This window comes from Aquila chrysaetos, chromosome 10 (assembly GCF_900496995.4).
Source record: "Aquila chrysaetos chrysaetos chromosome 10, bAquChr1.4, whole genome shotgun sequence".
Lineage (NCBI taxonomy): Eukaryota > Metazoa > Chordata > Aves > Accipitriformes > Accipitridae > Aquila > Aquila chrysaetos.
The window spans coordinates 40522553-40545919 of record NC_044013.1 but is presented as its reverse complement, the minus strand read 5'-3'; the positions used below and the strand labels follow the sequence as shown (position 1 = coordinate 40545919).

The 23367-nt window shown below is 44.5% G+C and overlaps 1 protein-coding gene and 1 long non-coding RNA gene across 12 annotated transcripts in view; both read left to right on the top strand.

Moving 5' to 3' along the window:
• BCAS3 (BCAS3 microtubule associated cell migration factor) overlaps positions 1 to 23367 on the top strand; it is a 375729-nt gene that overhangs the window by 327175 nt on the left and 25187 nt on the right. The gene's annotated exons all lie outside the window — the stretch shown is intronic.
• Positions 1653 to 6085, top strand: LOC115347363. Of its 2 annotated transcripts, XR_003925464.2 has the most exons (4): positions 1653 to 1802; positions 2043 to 2172; positions 3591 to 3916; positions 4081 to 6085. It is a non-coding gene; the product is annotated as an uncharacterized LOC115347363 (long non-coding RNA). The 2 variants fall into 2 exon arrangements; XR_003925463.2 differs by having other exon boundaries at positions 3591 to 6085.

Below are 23367 nucleotides of genomic sequence, written 5' to 3'. Positions count from 1 at the left end.
GGCAAAACTTTGAAGATCTGGAAATTTTCCAACTGTTTCAAAACGAAACCTTAAATTAAAAGGGTAGCTTTTGGGGAGGTTGTTTAATTTATTTTTTTTTTAATCTTTAGTACCAAGAAAATTAATCTTCTAGACAGGGCTTACATTTGAGGCAGGAATAGTGCATGGGCAATTAGGACTTTCTGCCCCCTTCAGACTGGTGAAGCAAAGTTTGGGGTAATACAGGCTCAGGTCTTCAGCTGGCCTAAATTAGCACAGCTCTGTTCAGGCTCCATCTGTAGGCCTATATTACTGTTCCATTGCAGCAGATCTCATTTATGACATGTTTTTAAAGCAGATCTGTGAAATGATCCAGCTTTAAAAAAATAACACTAATAAGGGTGTAGTTACATGAGCATCTTATCCTGCAGCAAAGCCAGTTTAAGAGGCTCCCAGCCCTTCCCTGACCCTGCCTTCTCCTTCCAACCCCACGGTTCATTTCCCCTCAGCTCTGCTGCTCCAAGTTTTTGGTGTTTGTGGGTTTGGGGTTTTTTATCCCCCCTTTCTTGCCTTGTTTCAGTGATCAAGCAGAGCATGTTTCCTTAACACATGTATGAGCAGAACGGAGCGCGCGGTGTGCTGTAGCAGAGGGGCGGCGATGAGGGACAAGGGGAAGGGCTGGGAAGTACGCGGCAGCGGCAATGTTTCAAACGGACTTTGGTGCTAGAGTGGATGTTCCTGCAGCTACCGCTAAACCAAAGTGGCTTTGCAGAGGTTTTATTTGAAGAGCCAGGCAGACAAACAGCTGATGGCACTGCCTGGGGTGGTGGGTAGGAGCTCACACCCCCACGAGTGATCACAGAATCTTAGAATCATAGAATAGTGTGGGTTGGAAGAGATCTTTAAAGGTCGTCTAGTCCAACCCCTCTGCAATGAGCAGGGACATCTTCAACTAGATCCGGTTGCTCAGAGCCCCGTCCAACCTGACCTGGAATGTTTCCAGGGATGGGGCATCTACCACCTCTCTGGGCAACCTGGGATGTTGGCTAAGACTTTGGCTCCTGGAGTCAGCAAGGCACGTAGCACGGTTGCAATCAATTCCTGGATCTCTGCTGAATTGGGGCCGTAGCTATTAGGTTATTAAGTAAATCACACTGATACTTCATTCCCAACAGCAGCTCCATTTCACCAGAGTAGCACTGATGTTAGCGCTGGAATAGAGAAGAATGAGCCGAGATTTCAAGGAATCTCAGAATAGTTCGCTCTACCAGGAAATTCAGTCTACCGGGATTCTGCGCTACATAGCAATGAGATCAAATGCTTTCCTAACCTATTTACTTTAAATGTATCTTGAATATCAGTAATGATGGAGTAAACAGACAGATCTTTAAAAAGCGTGGTGCCTGGTGAATGTCTGACACAATATTTAATGAGCACAGGAAGGTTTTTTTATCCAACTGCCTTCAGTCTGTGGAATGTGTTTTCTCCTTGTTTTGGCTGGATGGATCTTGTGGCTGATCTATTTAAAAATAATTAAGTGAACAGTTGCAGAAACAACACAGTATCTTAGACCTGCACACGGTACAGATTAGGTGGAAACACCGAGCTTTCCTTCGTATGTGGTGTGGTTATCAGTACCCTCCAAACAGTGCATGCAGGTATCATTACACATCCTTTCTAAAGGAGCTGAAAAACATGATGACATGTAACGAAACCTCCTCAGGGCTGCAGTTTGGTATTCGGTGGGGAAGCAGCAGGGACTCGGAGGTTCACTGTGGCTGCTCAGGTGGTACGGGGAGCTCCTATCCCTTGGCACTTGCCGGGTGAGTCCCACGTCTGCAGTGCACAGTGCTGGCAGTAATGCCCCAGCGTCGGTTTGCTTGTCTGCTGCTTTCTGGGAGCAAGATGTATTACTCACTCCTCTTATTCCTTTATACATTACACAGAGTGGAAACAAAAATCAGATATAAACACAGAGTCCATCAATCATTACTAAACTAGGAGATAGACCGTGATAGTAAATCTTCCTTTTCCTTCTTCTTCCTTCTGGTCTTTACACACAGCAGTACAACACGCCGTAGTAACACAAGAAGAATTAAGTTGCTCAGATGCACGCCAGAGCGTAAAAACAACTGTCTATACAGTCACCGTGCCTCGGCCAGCGTACCTGTCTGCTGCACGCCCTGCACACGGGTGAGAGCTGACTGCCCCTCTCTTGGGATCACAGGGTGGTTACTCGAATGGTCTGGATGCGACCAAAGGGAGCGTGAGACAAAGTGTAGCGATTCTGGTTTAGCTGAATCAGGATAAAGTGCTTAACCACACAGCCAGGTGGAGGCAATGCCCAGAATAGACCCCTAAGTACAGACTGGTACGAGTGGCTTTGCCATTTGGATTTCTTTTAGTAATAATTTTTGCAGCGGTGCCAATGAGATTATGGTGGTGAGAGGTGCTTGTTTACGTTTGGTGGTTATTAGTGTCATTTCTTTTTTGATTAACCTTTTGTGTACTACAGCTGTCCACTGCAGTCCGGAGGGGTTTTATGACTGGAGAATTTATGATAAAGGCACTCTAACACAAGGAATTTGAGCTTGTGGGATTAAGCTGGGTGTGCATAGGTTATTGCAGCAGCATTCGCTGGTTTTCCTTCTTCCCGTAATTCTGTTGATACCAGTTATAGGATCAGAAAATTCATATTAGAACATTAGCAAGTGCGAATGTGTAGCCACATTCTCATCATTTAGCCTAATTTTAATCCTTTGGATAAAGTACTTCATTTTTATCAATTCACAGGCATGGAAGTGACGAGCCCGTTTATAACTATCAGTGATACAGAGCAGCAGCTCTAAAAAAGCCATGGGATTTTGGAATCGGCACTGAGAAACTTTTCCATAAATGCCAGGAATAACATTATATTTGAATATTTAACCCTTACCCAGGCAATTTGAGGACTGGAAACCATATGTGCTTTTCATAATGGGAGCCAAGATGACCCTACATAAAGATAAATATAACTACATAAAAGCATTCAGGAAGGATGGTGTTGTGGTTAAGAGCTGGGCAAGGACTGGGGAGCTCGAAGGTCTAATCCCAGCTCAGCCACAGGCTTCTTGGGTGATCCTGGGCATGTAACTTAATCTCTGCGTGTTTCAGTTTTTCCATTTGTGAATGAGAGATAATAATACTGCCCCACAGCCATGCCTGGAGGATAAACGCATTGCTGCTTGGGAGGTGTGGGCTTGGAGATGGTGCTGGTGACCACCAGGATAAGTCTTAGCCAAGTGCTCTGCTGAGGGTATGTGCTACACCGCTGCCGGTGGTATTCACAGTTTGGCCTCTCCTCTGAAGGCTGGTTGAATAAACTCCTGCCTTAATTAGACAGTGTGTCAGACTAGGGTAGCACACCTGAAGCCTCGTCTGGGGAGTCACATCACTGGCAAATGTTCCTTGTTTGAACATAATTTAAATTCAAAAACAATGAGAGGAAAAAATGAGAAAAGAAAAGGGAAACCTGCAGTAGATGAGACCATCTGGTTTTGTTTGAGTGCTACCTAAGTAACTTGTGTTTATTGGTTATAGACTGGTGTTTTCTTTATACGGTCTCCGGCCAGGTAGCTGTTGTTATGCTCGTGACTTGGCATTCACTTCTACCCTTTGTGAGTCTGCTCAGGAGGCATGGATCCTGATCCTCTTGTGATTCTTTGAAAAGATGGGATATTTCAAAGTAACCGTCAAAACAGAGACTTTTCTTAATTGGTCACCGAGATTTTCGGCTCGTAGCCTGTGGCTGCCATGGGGATATCATTTCATCACTGTGGGAGCGAAGGCGATCGAGCTGATGGCACACGGGAGAGGCAGCCCGTGCGACTGTCAGCGTGAGGAGGAATCACGTTCGTGAGAGAACGTCTCTGCTAAGGTGCCATCCCCGCTCTGGAAAGTAGGTAAAAGCCCGCTGAAGGCTGAGCAGCCAGTCTCGGGCTCGTGCACAGGCTGGGCTGCGTAAGGTGCGGGGGAGTGTAATCGCCCATTGTTTGGAAGGAAGAGTTTTGATGTAATTATACCCTTCAGCCATTGCCACACTTTCCTCTCTTTCATCTTCAGGCAGGTCCACACGTTCAGATGTGAAGCTGGAAATGAAACACATCTGGATATCCAAAAATGACAACAGACTTTTATTTGCTATTTTTGGTATACAACAAAAGCTTTGTATCTTGCTAATTGAACATATGGGCTCTCAGTTGCTTTTTTCCCCTGCTAAACTCTACTTTTCCATGTGTCATCATACGATTCCAACATTTGATCTGTCGAGTCCATCTTGGCCATGTGTTTGTTGTAATCTGCTACACATGTAGGCTTGTTTTCGTGTGCGTCCTGACCTCCAGTGAGAGCTGCAGTTGTTTCCATCATGGATAGTGTTGAGGAGTTACACATCCTTTTTATCAGTGTATTTGGCCACCGGCAGCTCCTCGCAGTGCGGATCAGGGATCCTGCCAAGCCTCTGAAAGCTCAGTGTTCAGGGTAGCCATATCTGTTTGTATTGTGATACCAGATGCTGGTTTTTTTCAATGTAACAGAATAAGAAGGGAGAACTTCCCCAAAATAGAAAATATCCACATAAGTAAAACCCAGCGTCTCACCGAGGGAAGCTGAGGGTCAGCGTTAGCTAGTTAGAGTTGGAGCGTGAGGAAGGGATGGAGGTGGATGGCTGGTTGATGGTCATCCGACAGACCTGTGCAAACCGGGCAGGGGTCGGCATTGCAGTGGCCAGCGTGGAAAAGCAGCGTTTGCTTGTGCAGAAGGCAGCGTGCTCTTCGGAGTCTGCGGCAGAAGGGTCTGCGGGATAAAACGAGAAAAATGCTCTATCTGGAGTGAAGGACTGAGCCCTTCAGAGCAGGCTGTGCCATAAATACCCACTGGGAACTTGGCCCCACTGCACGGACGTTCGTGAGACTTGACTCATTACGAATACAGGACCTCTTGATTAGCATGAAAGATTCGTCATCAGAATTTTTTTGTGCCTGTGGGGGATCCACTTACTTATTTCCAACTACAGCTCTAAATTGTTCCCATGCTTCATCATGGTTTGATTAGCTAAAATCTTCGAGTAACTGTTTGAGGCACTTACCATAACTAAAAAACAGGTGACAATGATCAAACCATAGGGTATGGAGGGTATGGAGCCCGAATGTGGTTGGAGGCAACCCCGTTACAGGTTCCTGAGCACTGTAAAGACGTATCACCTGCACGCTTTTAAAGTGCTGAGCACTGCTGCATATTGTTCCCCAGGATAAGTGACAAATTAATGCGACAAAAAAAAGGGGTAACTGCATTTAATTAATTGCCAGCGCACATGCATGCGTAGCCCCAGCCTGTGCATCCATGTCATGTTACAGCTGTGCTAATAGTCACCTTTCTTGCAGTAAATATTGGGCCAATTTCATCACATTTGGTTTATGTTTATCAACACGGCACTTAAGCAATGGGGTTTTGGTTGCAATAAGGGAAAGAGTCCATTTCTGTCTAGCCCCGAGGTGAGGGAATGAGAAGCCATATGTGGTGTGGCCCGGCTGGAGGCTCTCGTCTCTCCGTGTTGCAACACACCCGCCTGACTGCAGCAAAAATCAAATATTTGTACTTGAAGACAGAGCTGAGGCAATTTCCACCAGGAATATGCCGTCTCTCAACAATTGAAAAATATTATACATGCGTCGTGCATTATTCTGTTCAGTTCTTGACATATGCTGCTGAGCAATTTTGTCTTGAACTCCCTTTTTCTTTTTAGCCAAGAGAGTAACATGAAACAAATCTAAGATTGCACTCGAGGACTTCCCAATCAACTGAAGAATGAACTCTGAAGCAGAAGTTGTATTTAACAAAACGGACTTACAATTATTATTCATAAATGCACATGTTATGGCTGCAGTTGTTTCACTTCTTTCTTTTACAACCCTATAAATTGTATACAGAACATAAAGGCTTTACTTCTTAAATAAATGTTTTGCAGCCGCCATAAATTATCTTTCTTGCATTCATAATGAAAAAAAAATCACTGTTTGATGTTTTATATCCTCTTCCCTAAAATGTAAAATATGGTAGTTGGAGCCAGATTTTATCTCATTTGAAAATAAAAGAAGGTTCATTTCCTACTAATTTTTTTCAGTCTTAGGTTTGGAGTTCCCATGAAATGTTGCCCAATCTGCAAAGCAGCGTTACAATAAACTCTGCTTTATCTGAGGGTTTGTGTTTGAGTTGTACCAGTGTTAATCGTCATCATCGTGAAATGAGTTAGGAACATAACCTGAATCTCTTTTTTTTTTTTTTTTTTAATCCCTGATGTTGGTTATATTTCATCTTTCTACGCACCCTGAATCACTGGCTGAATATCGGATTGTTGAACTTTTCTCTACGCCAACCCTACGAGGACCCTGCCCCAGCATTGCTGTCCTGGAAGCAGGCCTTGCTAAACTCCCAGCTCACTGGTTTGCAAAGCAAACTTCAGCCTTGTACTATTTACCTTGGCAAGTGCCCGACCAGATTGATGATCTGTAAAGTGGATTTGTTATTTGGCTGTTTGCTTTGGCAGCTCTTGAAAGCAGTTTGCTGATTACAGTCCCAGATGTCATTGCATACATTACTGTTCACTCTAAGTTTCTTTTAAAGTTTTAATTTCAGCCACAAATACTATTAAGCTTTTTGCACCTTTCTGTCTTTAACTCGTGGATATTAAATATCAAGAGCAGGCAGCCTTGATTTCCGTGAATTTTCCTCTGATTGTCTTTGTTGGCCTCCTCCAGGCACGTCTGTAGTGCCGGCAGCCAGGAGGAGAGATGCTGCTGGCTTTCCCCCCAGTTCGGTGCTGTGCCCGTCCGTGCCACGGGCAGTTGCAAGTTGGTCGCGTGCACGGTTTTCTAATTGTAGATAACCTGGAAAATTGACGTAGCATTTTTATAAAATATTAGGTTTAACACAACCAAATACTTGAGTCGGGAGAGTTGAGAACATCGGGAGTAATGTTAACTAAAATCGCCGTGTCCCGTTTGTATTACGGCAGACGCAAAAGGAACATGTGTCTTCAGAGGTGGTTTTTCTGGGTTATATCCATCTCCTCTAACTATTATCTTGGTTTTTAAAGGCTCTCAAACCTGATAAGGAATTTAGCAAATGGGTAGGCTCAAAATCAATTTGTTTCTGACATCAGGTAATCCTGAGTTTGGCTCTGGTGCCAGCAGCGCCTCTGTGCTCTGCTCCCGAGTGCTCTGCTCCCAGCCCCGTGCGCGCTGCCATTAGCGTTCGGGTCGAGGAATACCGGGATATTTTATTTCTGTGGTGCCTCAAAGTACATTTGCCCTTCTGAAGTCCAATAAGAGGCACATCAAAAGCTCAGCTGCGTGTTTGCTGCTCACCTCCTGCAAGAGCTGCAGAGCTGCCTCGGGGAGCAGAGCGGCTGCCTGGCACAGTCCGATGTGGACAAACGATTGCTGGTCCTGGTTTTGAGCAGTTAAACCGTCCTTTGTGGACAAGAGGGTTTTTTTTTTTCTGTGGGGGGTACTTTCAGCTTTGAAATACTTAAGTTGAAGAAGTTAATTCACTTTAAGTAAGTTTACTTTTCGAAGGGAGGATATCATTGTAGTATTTTTGGCCACTGCTTGAAAATTCCTCTAACCCTTTACTATAATAAGCAAATTGAGCAGATTAAAGACACATTACGCTGCCAAATGGTTTTTCTACCCAGGGTGACATATATTTTTTCTGTGGAAAAGGTTGTGGGGGTTTTTGTGAGCTGCTATGCTTTTTTTAGCACTTCCTGTTTTATTGTGTTTGAAGTGTCTTTGTGGTGACCTGTTGGGGTAAGATTCTTCCATATGGAAGTGTTTCTTCAACTTTTAATCATTTTGTTTTAAAAAAAAAAAAATTTAAATCCGATTTGCAGATGTCTCTGGTTTTGTTCGCAGAGAGCTAATCCAACTCACTACAGTGTTGTAGAAATGTGAGTCATGATGAGTTGTTTATACACAATGTGAAGATGACATCCATGTATTTGCACTCTTAATTAAGTTAGATACCTTCTTTAAAATGTGTTTCAAGTATCTGTAGAAGAGCATTTGTTTGTGTTTTAATGTATTTTTCTCTTCAGAAAATTCTATTCCTTTAAAGATTTGGGGTGAAACCCTGCCTTCACCGAATGCATTGGCAAAACTCCTGTTGGTTTTGGTGGAACTGGGATTGCACCAGTAGACCCCGACTGTTGTAGGCGTCTCTGAAGTCAAGTAATATCAGGATAACAATTTTGTCCTTTGCCTATTCCTGGAGAAAATCTTGCTGGGATTTTACATAGGGTCAGAAAAAGTTACGAGTTTATTTTTAAGTCTACGAGACAAAATTCTTCATTAATGTACAACAGAATGCATTTTCCCTGCACTCATATTGGACTTGCTGGGTCGTAACTGAGACCAGAATTTGGACCACTGTATTTGCATTATAGCTGCATCCTGTTTCCTATTAGTTTTGACACTAACATCTGAATTTCAGATTTCTTCTTGTTTAGGTTTAACTGCTCAATCAGTACATACAACAGACATCTCGGGACCTCTCTGTAGTTGTCTGGCTTGCGCAGGGTGCAAGGGCAAGACTTGGCATCTGCGCGAACAGCGCCGGAGCAGCCCCTGCGTTTGAGTTGATAGAGCACAGTGTGTCATTACGCAAACAGCTGGGATTGTCGATCAGGCATCTCCAGACTTTCCCTCTGCATCATATCCTCAACGTTTTAACCGTAAGAAAACTGGCTTTGACAGTATTTTTGAGCCCACATGTGAATACCACATGTTGAGGTCTCATGTCTGCAGTTTCACTCCTAATTAAGTGTAGATGTAAGTACTGGGTATCTTATAAGGTCTTTGGCTCTCTGCAATTCACCACAAGCATCTAATTTCCACTTCCTTTGTCTTGGACCTGTTATTTATATGAGAAGGGTAGGTGGACTCAGTGGTTACAAGTCTGTTGGATTATTATGTTTCTGTAACTGTCAATTCTGTCAAAGGTCCTGCAGAAATTTGCACTGTGGGCTCTTGCTAGTTTATTATGGGTAAAATCCCCTCCCGTGCCGAAGGCTAGCCCAAGGTCTGTGCACCACTTAAGTCTTACTAAGCCCTGAAAATGGCTCTTAAATGGTATATTGGCCTTGCGCCTGCTCTCAGCATGGAGGTGAATTGCGTTCTTTATGAAGAGTGAGATTTCCAGTTCAGCTTTGGCTGTTTATCTTCACTGCTGTGAGTATTAGGATGGGTTCTCTAAACCTGCCTAAAACTTTTGATGCTACAGCTTGCAGAAGCTAAGACCTTGCAGGCTTTCTGACCTAACAACAGGATGGTTTGAAAACCGGCAGCTTTTTGATGTAGATGGGGACAGCACTCATCTGGTTTGGATTTTTGAGGTGTTCCAAAGTCATATTGTTAGCTACAAGGGGGGTCTTTTGTGAGCAGCGATATGCGGCAACTTGCTACTGAGACCTCAGAGCATTCCCAGGTATTTATTTTTGGAAAACTGAAGTCAAGTAGCTGTATTGTCTCATGCCTATTATACAGGTGGAGAAACTAAGGTGTAAGATGGACAAATGACTTTACTGGGCTGGTCAGAGTGGTATCAACAAGATTCAGACATAAAGGTGGAGAATTATTTTACTATGTCTGCTCTGGTTTCCACCATATTCAGAGTGGTTTGGAAACTATTTCAGTAAGGAAATCCTTGCAGCCTTATTTGCATCTCCCCAAAGAAGATCGTACTGATGTAACCTCCTTAGGCGATGCTTTCCCTTGTCCTGCCTGACGAACTAACATGCTTAGATATGGGTGTGGATTTGGGACTGACTTTCAAAGTTGACATGAAGAAGATTGAATTATCTACTTGAAGGTCTTCATCATCCCCGGGCTTGCTTTCCACTGCGCCCTGGCAGGGCTTCAGGGGCTCTGGGGAAAAGGTGCCTTCAGCTCAGTGGCAACTCTCCAGTTTAAATATTTCACCAAAACACCTCCAATGTATCCCACTTCCTCAGTAGTTTCCGAACGGTGTCCAACTAGATGAAAATTAGCCAGTGTCTTAGTTTGTAGAGCTACAAAGGTCAAATGTCTTGGAGAAACAAGGTGCTAAGATGCTAATTCTCTCCTTTGGAATGAGAAGGCAGTTCTCTGCTCGATTAAGCAGAAAATGCAGGTGGTCTTAAACATCTCTATTTTTGCCTCCTGTTTTGAATGCTATTAAACAAAATCTGCTGTGATTGCAGGGAGGATAACCAGCTTCCAGTGCAGTCCCAAATCCTGTCCTAAGATCGGTCGTGAGGCAAACGGCTTGGGGAGGGAGCCCCTGCACGGGCTGCAAGGGCGCTAGCAGAGGTCCTGGGCTGGTCCCTGCCCCGTCTGTCCCCAACACGGGACATGCAGGAAGCTCGTCCTGAACTTCTGTTCTCACACTGCACCTCCTACACTTCTCCTCTTGGAATCTTGTTTTCCACTTTTCAGAGATTTGTGAAACATATGCTTTGGAGGGTTCCCAATTTTTTTCACAGCAAGAAAAGAATTACTCTCTGCGTTGTAAAAAGCCTCACGAAAAAGTGCGCTCCTTCTTTATAATGGACTTGCCTGGCACAACTCAACAATCCCCATTTCTCATCACTTTGCAGTGTACTTTTATAGGGTATAAAAATGGTGTTATGATCCATGTTCCCAAACCTTGCCTCAGCTAGCAAGAACATCAATAAACATGGCTTGATAGACACCAGAGCTGCACCACCGTTTCCCTCGGTGCTTTGAACGTGCCCTAACATACCTTTTGAATCTATTCTCCATATATGAAACTACTCATGCCTCTGTTGACCGCTTAATGTATCGGAGGTAATACTCGTGTGCTTAGGAAAAGTTACTTCTCCGGGATACGTTTCCAGTCTGGTCACTTTCTGTACTTAGAAATATTTTCTCCATCTCATGTCCCACTTTTTTTCTCTTTCCTTGATTTAAATTAATCTGCAGATAGGGAGGTCATTGTACCTGGAACTGGCAAAAGATTTTACTTCATTTCTCCCCGTTTCCTTTTTCTTCTGTCTCTGTAAAATTATTATTGTTATTTCTTCAGTTCACAACTGAGATGATGGGTTGATGTTTGAACAGTTACGCACTCTGTTCCAGGAAATTCTGTCTTTGTTCCAAGGCTTCCAGCGCAGAGGCTCCTTTCACCTTGATCTTTCAGCAGAGCACTAAAACATTTGGCAAGTTTTTTGTCACATTTTTTGCTGCTGTCCAGGGTTTTTGAGAGATTCCCCTTGGACAGCTTCCATCTTTGAGCTTGCCCACTGTAGGAAATACTTCTGCTTATATTTACAGAGCCATATCATCAGACCTGATGCATCCCTCGTATCTTCATTAGCCGCTACCTGGCACCCACTTCCTCACCTCCTTGGATTTGCTTCTCTGTGGTTTGAAAGCAAGTTTTCCCTCCCGACGCTTTGTGCCAAGCCTGCTTGTAGATGGCTTTGTGCTGATGGGAAGATCGTTAGGACACAAGGCTGGGACAGTGGTTGCTCCGATGGGCTCGCAGATCATCGCTCTGCTGACAAAAGGGAGGTGGCTCAGCAGGCTGTCAGAAAGCAATCCCCGCAGCAAAACGTCTGTAGTTGCACTCATAATTTTAGACTGGAAAGGGTGTAGGATCAGCTTCTACCTGAGTTATAGGATTCTCCCTAATAATCAGATTTCTTTTCCATATTAAATTCCCCAGAAACTTGTGATTAGCCCCACTTTGGAGAGTTCACAGCGGCTTAATTCTACTGTAAAACTGTCAGCAGTGATTTTCTTTTTTTAAGACGGATTTTGGTTCTTGTACAGAACTACTTCTTGCTAAATTCCTTTTCAACCAAACACACTTGTCATTTCTCCGCCATTAAAGACGATAAACTCCATCTTTGGATTTTTACATGCTGAACTTAGTTTATAACGATAGATACTTGTTTATAACACACTGAAGATTATTGTTAGCTTTCTGCCATAAAAATTGGAATCTTCCCTTTTGATTCATAGTTATTAGTAGCAGGTTTATCCTTTCAAATACGTACAGGCTATAATTTAAGTGGTATATTTATTGTCCACAAGAATGGTAGTCTGCAGCTCTCAGAATCCATCTTGCCTCGGCAAGCAGCATGGTTATAATCGTCAAACTGTTCACATGGAGGAAAGCTAGTTTCACAGAAGGATTTAGGTATTGCAACCCAGAAGGTCGCAGTACCTGGGTTTAGATGCTGGGGTCCCTGGGGAGAGACGGGCTTTCCTCCCCCGGCCGCCGGGGCTGCACGTAACGGGGCAACTCCATCTCTGGGTGCGAACGGTCCCGTGTTTGCCGGGGTGCTTAAGCCAGTTAGTGCTATAAAGTTTATTTAGAGGGTGCTGTAAAGTGTGTGCAGAGCTGACTGGCTGAATCAGGCCCTCCTGGGGAAGCAGGCAGAGAGAAACACCCACTTCGATCATCCCAGATGTGCTGGGAAGGGGCCAAGGTGCTGGGATAACTGGGGCGGTTCTTCCTGGATCCAGGGCAACCTGCCAGACAGAGACGGGGCCTGTGGGGTCAGGCAAGGATTTGGGGCATCACGATTTGGACTTCCAGACACTGCAGTTTCTCCTTCATCCCTCTGTCTGTACCTGATCCCTTCGGGCTTTGGGTGGCTTCTGGTTGAATAGTTAATCCCAAATTATGTTATAGGTTGCATTGCTTCATAAATCACAGCAAAGCATGTCCTTGCCATCAGTGCTCCAAAATGGGTTTTATTGAAGGAAGAAAAGAGAAAATTGACTACAAAAATCTGGTTCTCGTGCTTCCGAGTTAGAGCACGCTGCATTTCATAAATGAACAGCACAGCATGAATTATCAGACTTTCCTCTTACCCTTGATCTTTTTTTGCGTTTGTTTGGGTTGATGCACCCACTTCTGTCCTTTTCTGCTTTTGTGGGAGATCCATTTATGTAAGTGATACAGATGAAAGTGTACAGCTGAAGCAGTGAGGCAGTTCCCCAGCGGGTAGCAGCCGGCAGGACAGAAGCCTGCAGGGGATGAGGGATCTGGCGCGGTCCCTTCGGTCAGCATCTCCACTGGTGTACATCAGCCTTGGTCGTCTGAAGTCAAGGAGTTTTGTCGAGCATCTGGCAGCAGACTTTAACCCAAATGGTCGCCTACCATTTATTGAAAGACCTGAGCTTTCTCATAGGCGGTGATCTGGTGAGAGAAGATGGAGAAATTCTAAGATAAGGACATTAGTAAGAAAAATGTTAATTTTAATTTGTGCCCATAAGAATAATGCCCTATAGGCACACCCTTCTAGTCACCTTTTGTGATTTCTCTAACAGGAGGTCAGAGTGCCTTTGTCAAGTAAAAAAGTGGTGGTGATATTCAAGGCAGTCAAAGTCCTTGTAGGTCTTTTTTTTAAGTAGTTCTTGCTTATTCCTGAAAGCTTTGCTTTTAGCCGTAAACAGTGAGCCATCTTTGCCTAACTCCTGTTCGCATTTGGAGTTGTTACTGCAAATTGCCAAGTGCAAACATGAGGCCTGCAGAAGGGTAAATCTCCTGCCCTTTGAGTACAGTCTTTGCTGAGGATGAGAGTGAGATGAGTTAAATGACCGAAAGCCTTAGGCTAGGACATGCCAGTTGCAATAATTTTTTCACTCCATCATCTCACCTTGCAATGTCGCTCTGCCTTATCCAGCCACCAGATGTCTGACGGATAATGTAAGTGACAAGGGCAAAACCTCCTCAATGTATGCAGAGGAGAACTTCAGACAGCGAGGACGGGTGTGCTGGCTCCTGACCAGCTGGGTCCTGCCGGTCCCTTCCAAAGCCTGCCTGGCTGGAATGAAATCCTTGGACAGGATTTGGTAGGAGATCAGACCTTGGTACTGCGAGTCACCAAGTGCTCTGGCCCCGCTCCAGCAGCACACTTAAGCACACACACTTAACTTTCAGCATATATACACTACCATTGAAGTTACTGTGGCTGTTTGTATGCTTAAAATTAAGTATATGCTTAAGCTGGCTTGGAACCAGAGATTTCAGTGCTTTGTAGGTCCAGTCCTTGCTGGGGCTTAGATAACTAGCTTGTGCAACTTGGCACATGCTTTTAATGAATTCAGAATCGGGCCAAAAGAATTTATCTTCTTAGACTTGGAAGGCTTACAAGGAAACAAGTTTAAAGTTTTTTGAATTTTTATTATTTTCTAAACATAAAATTTCACATTTCTCTGTAGTCCTTAAAGAAACACATTTTCCTAGTGTTCTTGGAGGGATCTACAGACTTGGAGTCAGCAATTTCCAAAACGCCCAGAGCTGATGTAAAGGTATGTGGGATGTGCTGCTTGGCCAGGGCAGGACTCAGTGGCTCTGCAGGTCCCGTCCGTGTTTTCGTACCTTCTAGGAAGATGTGGCGTTGCACTGGGTCGTCCTCAGACACAGGACTTCTTTCTGGGCACCCCTGGCACAGACTTGCCCAGTGACCTTGGGTGAGCTACTTAAACCTTGATGTTCCAGCTCTTCCCCGGTGTAAGCAATGAAACTCTTTATATCAGCACTGATAACTCATTTTGCCTCGGCTAAGATTTTGGCCCTCTAGGTGTGTTTTGCAATCTCTTCTCCATTCCCTGATTTTGGTCGCTCAATTAGTAAGTAGCAAGAGTAAGTTCCCAAACCAGTTCCTGATGAGCAGCTGCTCAGCTGGCCTGAACAGAAACATTTCCATCGCTCTGGTTTAATACCTGAATCCATCTCGTGCTGTTTGTGAAATACATTAAAATATTTGTAGGGAAGTTGTGATTACAGCAGGCTGTGGACATAGTATTAGATATAACCCTAATAAATTGAATGTTAATGCAGCGAGATTTGCTGCAGAAAGTGTCAGAAGGTCATCGCTCCTCTGTTATTCCCTAAGGAAAAGCCAGTTACAGCATAGGTGTATGGGAAGGAGTTACATTACTGACATGGAAACCCCTGCTATAAATGTCTCAAATATGCTAATTTCTATGAAGCGGTTGCAAACCGCAGATGCCTTGTGCTTACAAATGCTGCAGGCGGCTTTGGAGCTTTGGGCTGACAGCAGCGGGCAGGGCATGAGGTGGGCAGGCGAGAGCAGGAGCCGGCACGCTGCCATGCACGTGCTGGGCAGCGACCAGCAAGGAAAATAGAAGTCACCCTGTGAGCTCTTCCCAAACACCCAGCGAGTGCCTAGTATTTGCAAGTGAGATTTATTTATCCTGTGTACAAGTAGTTATTAGACAGTAGCTTGGAACCAAGGCGTACATTATCTCAGAGTGAAGTAAGACAAATAAATTACAAGTTAGAGGCCCCGAGTGGGATTAGTGATGCACCTTAGGAAAATATTTTGGTTTCTGTTTATATGTCAGCTGGGTTGTGAAATGTTTCATCTGGAAAAGGTGATATGAGACCAGAGAATCATTTGCTCTTATAATGCAAAAAATATTTCAGTTTCATTCTTAAACTGGTTGCCAGCGATATGAACCAAATTTCACATTTCTGGACCTTCACTGGCTGTTCGGCCGCTTTCCTGCAGATTCTCTTCTGCAAGTTTTCTCCTAGCTGATAAGAAACTGCCCCTTTATCTCCCCTTGTTTGTGAACATTTCTCTGCGTGCGTAAGACTTACAAAGAAGAAATTACCCAAAGCCCAGCAGAAGTCTCTGTCTCTGGTAGGCTCGCTCCGCTGAGCGGGAGGACGTTCGGGATGCTCGGGCAGGGTTTAGGGCGGTGTGCCGGGTCACATCCCTCCCTGCCGTGCAGCTCCATCCTGGCGGGTCTGTGATGGGGAAGCCTTCGCCCCTCCTTTGCAGCGGGTTGAAGATACGGTATCCCTTACCGTTCAGCTGCGGTGGAGCCGGACCCACGATGAACTTGGCCTTTCCAAGCATTACACTCTCTGTTTCTATTACACAAGAAGGAGTCTCCTGTTACAGTTTGAGTGATATATTAGTATATAGCACAGTTCCAATGTTTTTTCAACACTAAGATTTTTTTAATTCAAATGAAACAATCAGAATTAAATTCCTTGGCTCAGACAGTTACCACTAATTCTCAAGCAATATGACAAATCCACACTTGTGTCTCAAAGTGTAACATAAGATCTTAGTTATCCAGAAAACTCCGATGAGTTGTCAGATCTTTCCTTACTTGTGGGTAAATATGAGCCTTTTGTAATCCATTATGTGTCCTTTGTACGTATATATGTGTGCATTTGCACATGCCACGAGATTGATAATAAGCAAGATAAATCTTGCTGTTTTCTTAGGGGAAGTAATATATTACTTAAGTCCCTCCAGTGGAATTGGCATATTTCTACTTCACAAAGTGAGCTCGCTATGACAGGGTATGCCTGCAAACCTCATCCAAAGAGTTCAGAAGTGACTTGGCATATAAACAAATAAGCAAATAAGGATCGTTATGTAGTGTCATAGAAATACCAGATGTATCCTTCCTGCATCTTACACGGCTTTTCCCAGTGAAGCCAATACAAAGACTTCAGCCTCATAAAGTCATAGCTTTTATTCAGATGAGAAGTAGAACAAAATAAAGACTCATCTAAAAAAGCCTCCACTGAGATTTAATGGAATTCATTGTGTGTTTAAATTTCCTAGGCATTCTTGAAAATCTCAATCATCTTACTGTAAGCTTAAGTAAGTCGTAGATCTTCAGAGAGTGGGAAACTATACTAGGAGGAAAAAAAAGTTACTGGATTTTCTAATTTTAACCAGGACTGAGAATTATAAGTATGTGAATACCACAAGAAAACATTTCCAACCTTGCAAAAACTAAAAAGTGCTGAAGATCTTTTGCGAATCCTTTTTTAATGAAATTTCCAGACCTAGGGGTTGAAAGAACATCAGGTGAAGTTTCTGCTGTGCAGAATCGTACCTGGTAACGCGCACCCACCCCAACTGCCCCGCGTTGTGCAGAACTCTCTGTTCTTCAGGATATTCTACTTTATGTCAGGATTAAATGTAAAGAAACGTTAATCTCTAAGGGGGCTTGGGGCTGATCGTAGCATTCCTGATTTTTTCCAGGCGTTCTGATTCTGCAAAGCTGTAAAGAGTTAAAATATGCAAGAATCTTGCTATTCAAGGGAAAAAAACATTTTTTCTTGGAAATTGGTTTTATTATGAGGGGGTATTTTGTTTGTAAAATCATAATAGCATCCAGTTACACTGTAGTTTCCATCTCTTTTTGCTTTTAGACCGCTAAATAAATTGCATTCAGTATTGCAAAGAGAGCACGAATACGCTCATATTATATTTTTCAGTGCACTCTATTCCTTAGGTTGTAGCTGAGCTGCGCCTTCCCCATCGATGCCTGCAGCGCACGGTGGCAGCCGCCTGTGCCCACAGCAGAGCCCGCGCTCACCCCCAGCATCTTGTTCTTTTAAGCAAGATAACAAAGTCCTGTGCTTCTGGTACTGCAAAACCGCGGCATAAATTCCCCCGATGACACCAAACGCGGATTTTTTGCATTTTGTCTTTTTAAGTCCTGCTTTGGATGGAGGTCACATCCTGCCTCCAGTTTTTAAACCATCCCGTCTCTCTCGCGTGTCCTTTTGCTAACCTCCGCGCCTCTGGGGAAGCCAGGAGCTCGGCCAGGGCTGCAGGAGCCCTCGGCGATGCTCGGGGGGCTCTGGGGGGCTTGGTCCAGCTTTTGCCAGCACGGGGCTCAGCGTCGGTGCTGCGGTGACACTCGGGTCCCTCGTTTGGTGGCCAGGTGTATTACCAGCAGGCTGGTGTGAAACTGCAGTTTGGATGGCATATACCGGAGTCGCAGGGAGCATTCAAGGCGAAGGCAGAGTTTAATAAATATACTTAATCATTTATTTTTTGACCTTAACCCAGACTCGTACTCAGACACAGAAAGCGGAGAGTTGAAAACGTACTTTGTCAAGGCTCTTTTGGCTGATGCAGTGGTAAAACAGGGCAGCCTTGCTCTGAGGAAAGGCAGATCCTTCAGAAAGGAGAGTAAAAGGTCAGAACTAATCCAAAAGGACAAGCAGTGTATGTCTGTGTGTATATTGGGTTTCACATATGAAATCCAGTCATGATAAATCTGATGGCTTTAGAAACATCTACTTTGATTAATGAAAACATAGTTCCCATAGACCATGGGTTTCATACTTCAAAGTTCTCCTGGATTTAGGACCTTAGGTTTTGCTTATTCATATAACATGCAGGAAACTATTTTTAAATGAATAAGGGAGTTTAAAAAAAAAAAAAAAAAAGACAAATGTTTCAACATCGGTGGTACAGATAGACTGGATAATAAGGAGCAAAATTAACAAACAACAGACATTTTATTATGCATTTTACAATAATGTTTACATTCTTTCCTCTATATTTGTTTTTCCTTGAAAAGATTTATGTATTTATAAAAATATCTCACTGCTCCAGCTCTGAAAATTGCAGCCTCGCTCACATTTGAAAGCCTTCACGATGGCTGTGATCGCTGGCTATGTTCCTAATCATCTGAAATGCTTCTCCTGAGCCTGTGGTTAACCCCTTGCGCCGGACCGGAGGAGACGGCGTTTGCCGGGGCGGTGAGGAGGAGGAGGGTGAGATGGTCCGGCACCGCTCTGATCCTGAACGTCGCCATCCGTTGCCTTGGCCACTGTCCTGAGCTGGGCAGCAGGAGCGTGGGGCAACCTCCCGCCCGACCGTCGGCCTTCGTGCCCGCAGAGCCGCTGGGCACGGGGGCTCCCAGGGCCACCCCGCCGCCAGGCTTGCTCCTCCCAGCAGCTGCATGTTTGCTTAAAACTCATTTAGAAATAATGACAGAGGAATAAACAGTATTTTTGTTTACAAGTCTGTAGTGCACTGAGGAGGGACGCAGGAACCTCTCGGTCTCCCTTAGCCAAAAGTTCAAAGGGATTTGAAAGTGTTCGTTGCCTGTGGGACTGGGTACCCCGACTGAAGTCTCCATTAATTAAATGCACTCGCAGGATGCAGAGCTGGTGAGTAATGTCCTGTTTATAGCAGAACTGTGAGCGATTCTGGAAAAAAAGAAACTCCGTGGGAGGGAAGATGACAGGCAAATAGAGTTACTCGCAAAGGCTGTAGCTCCTGCCATCGTTTCCAAAAGCAATAATTAACAGTCACGCCTTGATTTAACAGCCATACCACGGAGGTGAGTTGTTGCAAAGTCCGTCACACGTTAAATTGGCGTGCACGTGCCGTGGGAGAGCGGGAAGGCAGCGTGTGAGCTGTGCATTGGAGAGGATCAGCAACGTGTGCTGCCAAGCACAGGCACGTGTTCAAAAGTCACATACGGGGCAGGCTGGGGAGATGCCGCTTCCTCCACACTTAAATAAGGCGTTTGCACAGGTCCCTGTTCAAGTACGGAGAGCTGCTGCTTTGTGGCATTCCCCCTGGAGTAACAAAGTTATGGCGTGGAAGTGAATTGGCAAACCCTGTAGGAAAGTTCAGCCATTAATATTTAAACGGGGTATGTTACAATTTGACTCACTACTTTGGGCAAGGAGTTTCCATGCGCTGGTTCCTCACACGCCCATGGGGTTCTCGCTCCCGGCCGAGGCTTTTCTGGGCAGCTCTGTCGTACTCAGGCTGCGGTTACCGGTACGTCCTGTGCCGAGCAGATTGGGACTCCCTTCAAAGTCCGCTCCTGCTCCTGAAGGGGCCAGAAAAGGCAGGGGCTTGGTGATGGGCAGCCCCTCCTCTCCCTCCGAGACCATCTTGGTCGCGCCCCAGGGTCTGCCATCGCCAGGGGCTGAACCCCCACCCCTTTCATGAGAAGGATGCATCTTTTATCGGTTAAAATTGGCAGGTCATTTCCTCTCCTATTTACTCTGTTATTTTTGCTCACACGTATGTTGCAATATGCAAGGTGAGGCTCAAAACTGTCAAGCTCTTTAATAGAACCATTACTGTATTTTTGGAGAACGTACTCTTTTTGATTTACTGTTCCTTAGAAGACAGGAAATGGAGCTACTTGATTTCATATTTTAAACAAAGCCGTCCAGAGGTTTAATGAAAAAAATTTCCCCTGGCTTTCGAATTAAAGGGCCATGGTGAAAGATTTAGCTTAGCTATTTTGACTTAGAAAAATAACACACTAGAAGCATTAAAATATTTTGTAAAAATACTTTCTACTACTAGATTTTTCAGAGAAGAAAATAAGCTGCTCTGGTTTTCTCAGTCTTGGTTGGTAGGGCTAACTGTGAAATGAAAGGACATTTCCAAGGTTTGGGACTTTTTTTTTTTTTTCTGTAGAATATATTTTCCTTTTATATTAAAAGCCTTGAAACAATTGCAATGCGAAAGACAAATCCAGTGGTTCCAAGCAGGGTAATTTGGTGAGTAATAACAGACGCCTTTGCCATTAATAAAATGCGAGAAACGTTAAGCAGAAAGACGGGTGGCCTGATTCTGCTCCATCCGGTGGTGGCGTGAGTAAAGGGCAGTGCTCGTGGGGAGGAAAATGTCAGTGGAAGGACAGAAGTGGGAGATTGGTATCAGGAGAAAATTAAAGTTTTAATAGGAAAATCCTGCATGTGGAGCAGAATTAGCTTGGAGTGTTTGCAGCAGTGTAAAACTAAACACGCTGGAATTGCAAAACAAAGCACTTTCGACCTAGATGTTCAAGCCAAGGTTTCTGCTTGTTCCATTTGGTTTGATTTGGGGTTGTTTTTTATTTGTAGTGCTGTGGGTCTGGGACGGTGCTTGGGCATCACACAAAGGAGGCTGATGGTCTTAATTTCCACCCAGTATTTACTGAAGAATTTCATCTTCAGAAAATAAGGGGAGAAGTAAATGTTCTGCTAGGTCGAAAGCACCACGCGATAGGATGAAATATTAACACAATTTTAAGTCAGTGGGATTTTTTTTTAGTGATTTAATGAGGTTTCACCAGGATTTCACTAGTAATTGCTTGACTAAAATAATAGCTAATTTGCTTCTTTCTCGAGTTGTTTCTAAATGAATTGCTCCATTTAGGTGCAACCTGTTCCGCCATCAAAGCTGTATCAGGTCTGGGGGACGGAAGAAAGGCTAGGCTTCACACATCAAGCTCTGATATTGGTGGCTGTCAGTAGGATTTCAGCAGTTTGTCAGTAAAGGCACGGGGCGAAGCCTGCCTTCTCTCAACCCTTCCGTAATCCCTTGAATCAGCAGGAGCTTTCTTGGCTGCCTTGGTCCCGCAGTTGCATTCTGGCTGCGGGTTTGGGGGGATTTTGAGAGCAGGACGCTCCGCTGAGGTTTATTTGTAAACTTCTCTCTGGCTGACGATGGGGAATTTGATACATTATCAACCAAGATACTAGGATTGAAAAGGGGAGAGTGAGGCAGCCAGAAAGAGATTACAATTTAATAAATAGCAGAGATATGGTGAGCTCCTATCAGTGTAAGTTTAATGCTATTAGCTTGTGTGCCGTTGGTAACGATGTATGTAGGGCAAAGCACCCAGAGGCTCCTAGGGAGTAACCAGCCCATCTGCCATTTCATGCACTTCACAGAAGAATTTTCCAAGGTGTAAAAATACCCAGGATTTAATTCTGCCTTGAAAACATTATTTTACTTTGATAAGTCTACTGTCTGCCAGTGCAATGGCAAGAAGAACGGGAAGGTCCGTGACAGTTGGTCTTGTTTTTCCCAAAATATTTTTGGTTTACATCAAAGAGGGATAGAGCCAGGGGTTTATGGTAGGAAAGGACCTACCTGTCCAAGCAAGGTCCCATTTTCTACCCCCACGCCCCGAGTAACGTCAGTCACACATCTGTGTGTTCAGCTTTACGTGGAACCCATTTTATCGATGCGTATATTGAAATAAGGAGGAATTTGTGGATTGCACTGTAGCGCAGAGCAGCTGACGGTGCACAGACCTCCTCTGCCCCCGCCACCCGTTACTGGCAGGCAGGGTGATCACCCGCGGGGTACGGTGGTGGCTGGTGAATCATAGCTGGATGCCTGGACGTGAATCGTATTGCCAGATGTGTACTCCTAACACGGAGGAGGAGCGAAAAGGGAAGAAAGATAAAACTAGAGCTTCACCAGCCTTACTTTTTTTTTACAAGAAAACTTTCTGTGCATTTAATCCCTCTAACCTGCATTTGCATTAACACTTGCAACCTCACACGTTGCTGCTAAGAAGTTTTGGCAGCTCTTGGCCCTGATCGCAGAGGTAACGCTGCACTTGTCTCCTTTGCTCTCACTCAAGTATCTCAGGAGTCAGAGACCGGCGCTCTATGAAGTTTCTCCCTGTACACATATGCAGGCATCTTGGCAGAGCTTCAAAAGCCATTTGCCTTATTATTCATATGTCTGCTTATAGGAGCAGAAATGCTCCCATTTCTCACTTTCAGAATAAGGGCAGACACTAGTAAAGAAGAGATTTCTCATCTCTGGCACAACCCTGCAAACCTGGGGGAGCTCATCATCTCCCCACTGCCACCCTGGGGTTTGGGGATGCAGGTTTAAAAGCCCTCCCCAAGAGCTCTCCAGGTACATGAACAGCCCTGTCAGAAACAACTGGAATTGGTGGGGTCTTGGAGGGTATGCGGAGTGGGGGGTCTCAGGGTCACATGAAACCACAGAAGGATGACTTGAAAAAAGAAGCTTCAAAAAAAGACTAAATTTTGCTTTTCCTCCTGCAGTTAAGATAGCTGACAATATGGAAACGTTGCAGAGCCTTAAACATCATCGAAATTACCTCGCCTCCTCACTGCGTTTTCTCAAACAAGCTTCAAGAACCCTTGCTTTAAAACAAATTAGTGGACCGGAGTAACCCTATAAATCCAAAGACCCATTAAAAGTTGAAATATTTGGTCATTCCTCCTCTCGGTTTAAACTGGGATTCATCCAGAGTTCAAGTGCATGTATCACATAAGAGCCACAGTCCCGTTTTGTAGAGGTCCATTTTAGTGTTGATGGTTTTCTAGTGCCAGGAATCTACCCTGCAGCCAGGCAAAGAGATAAATCAAAGTTGTGCGCGCCGATGAAATTCAGGAGCCAGAAGTCACCATTGCAGCCCATATAAATCCCTGAATGCCAGCCCCGGTGCTTTTGTCCATGCCATTAGAGTTCAAAATTATCTGCCCCTCTTTGCTGATGTATGGATTAACCGGCTGCCCGAGTGTTTACTAACGGTTATCACCCGGTACTTTGGACGTTATCAGAGGAAGGGACGCCTGCCGCGGGGCTTGGTCTCTCACCCTTTCTATTACCACCTGTCAGTGGCAGGGAGTGTGCTGTGAAGCTGTACAGTCACAGACTACAAGTGTAGATAGTTTCTGACGGCTGATCAAAGGGGAAAACCAAAGGCCTGATAACAAGGACGTGTTTCATGTACTTTTAACTTTGAGAAACAT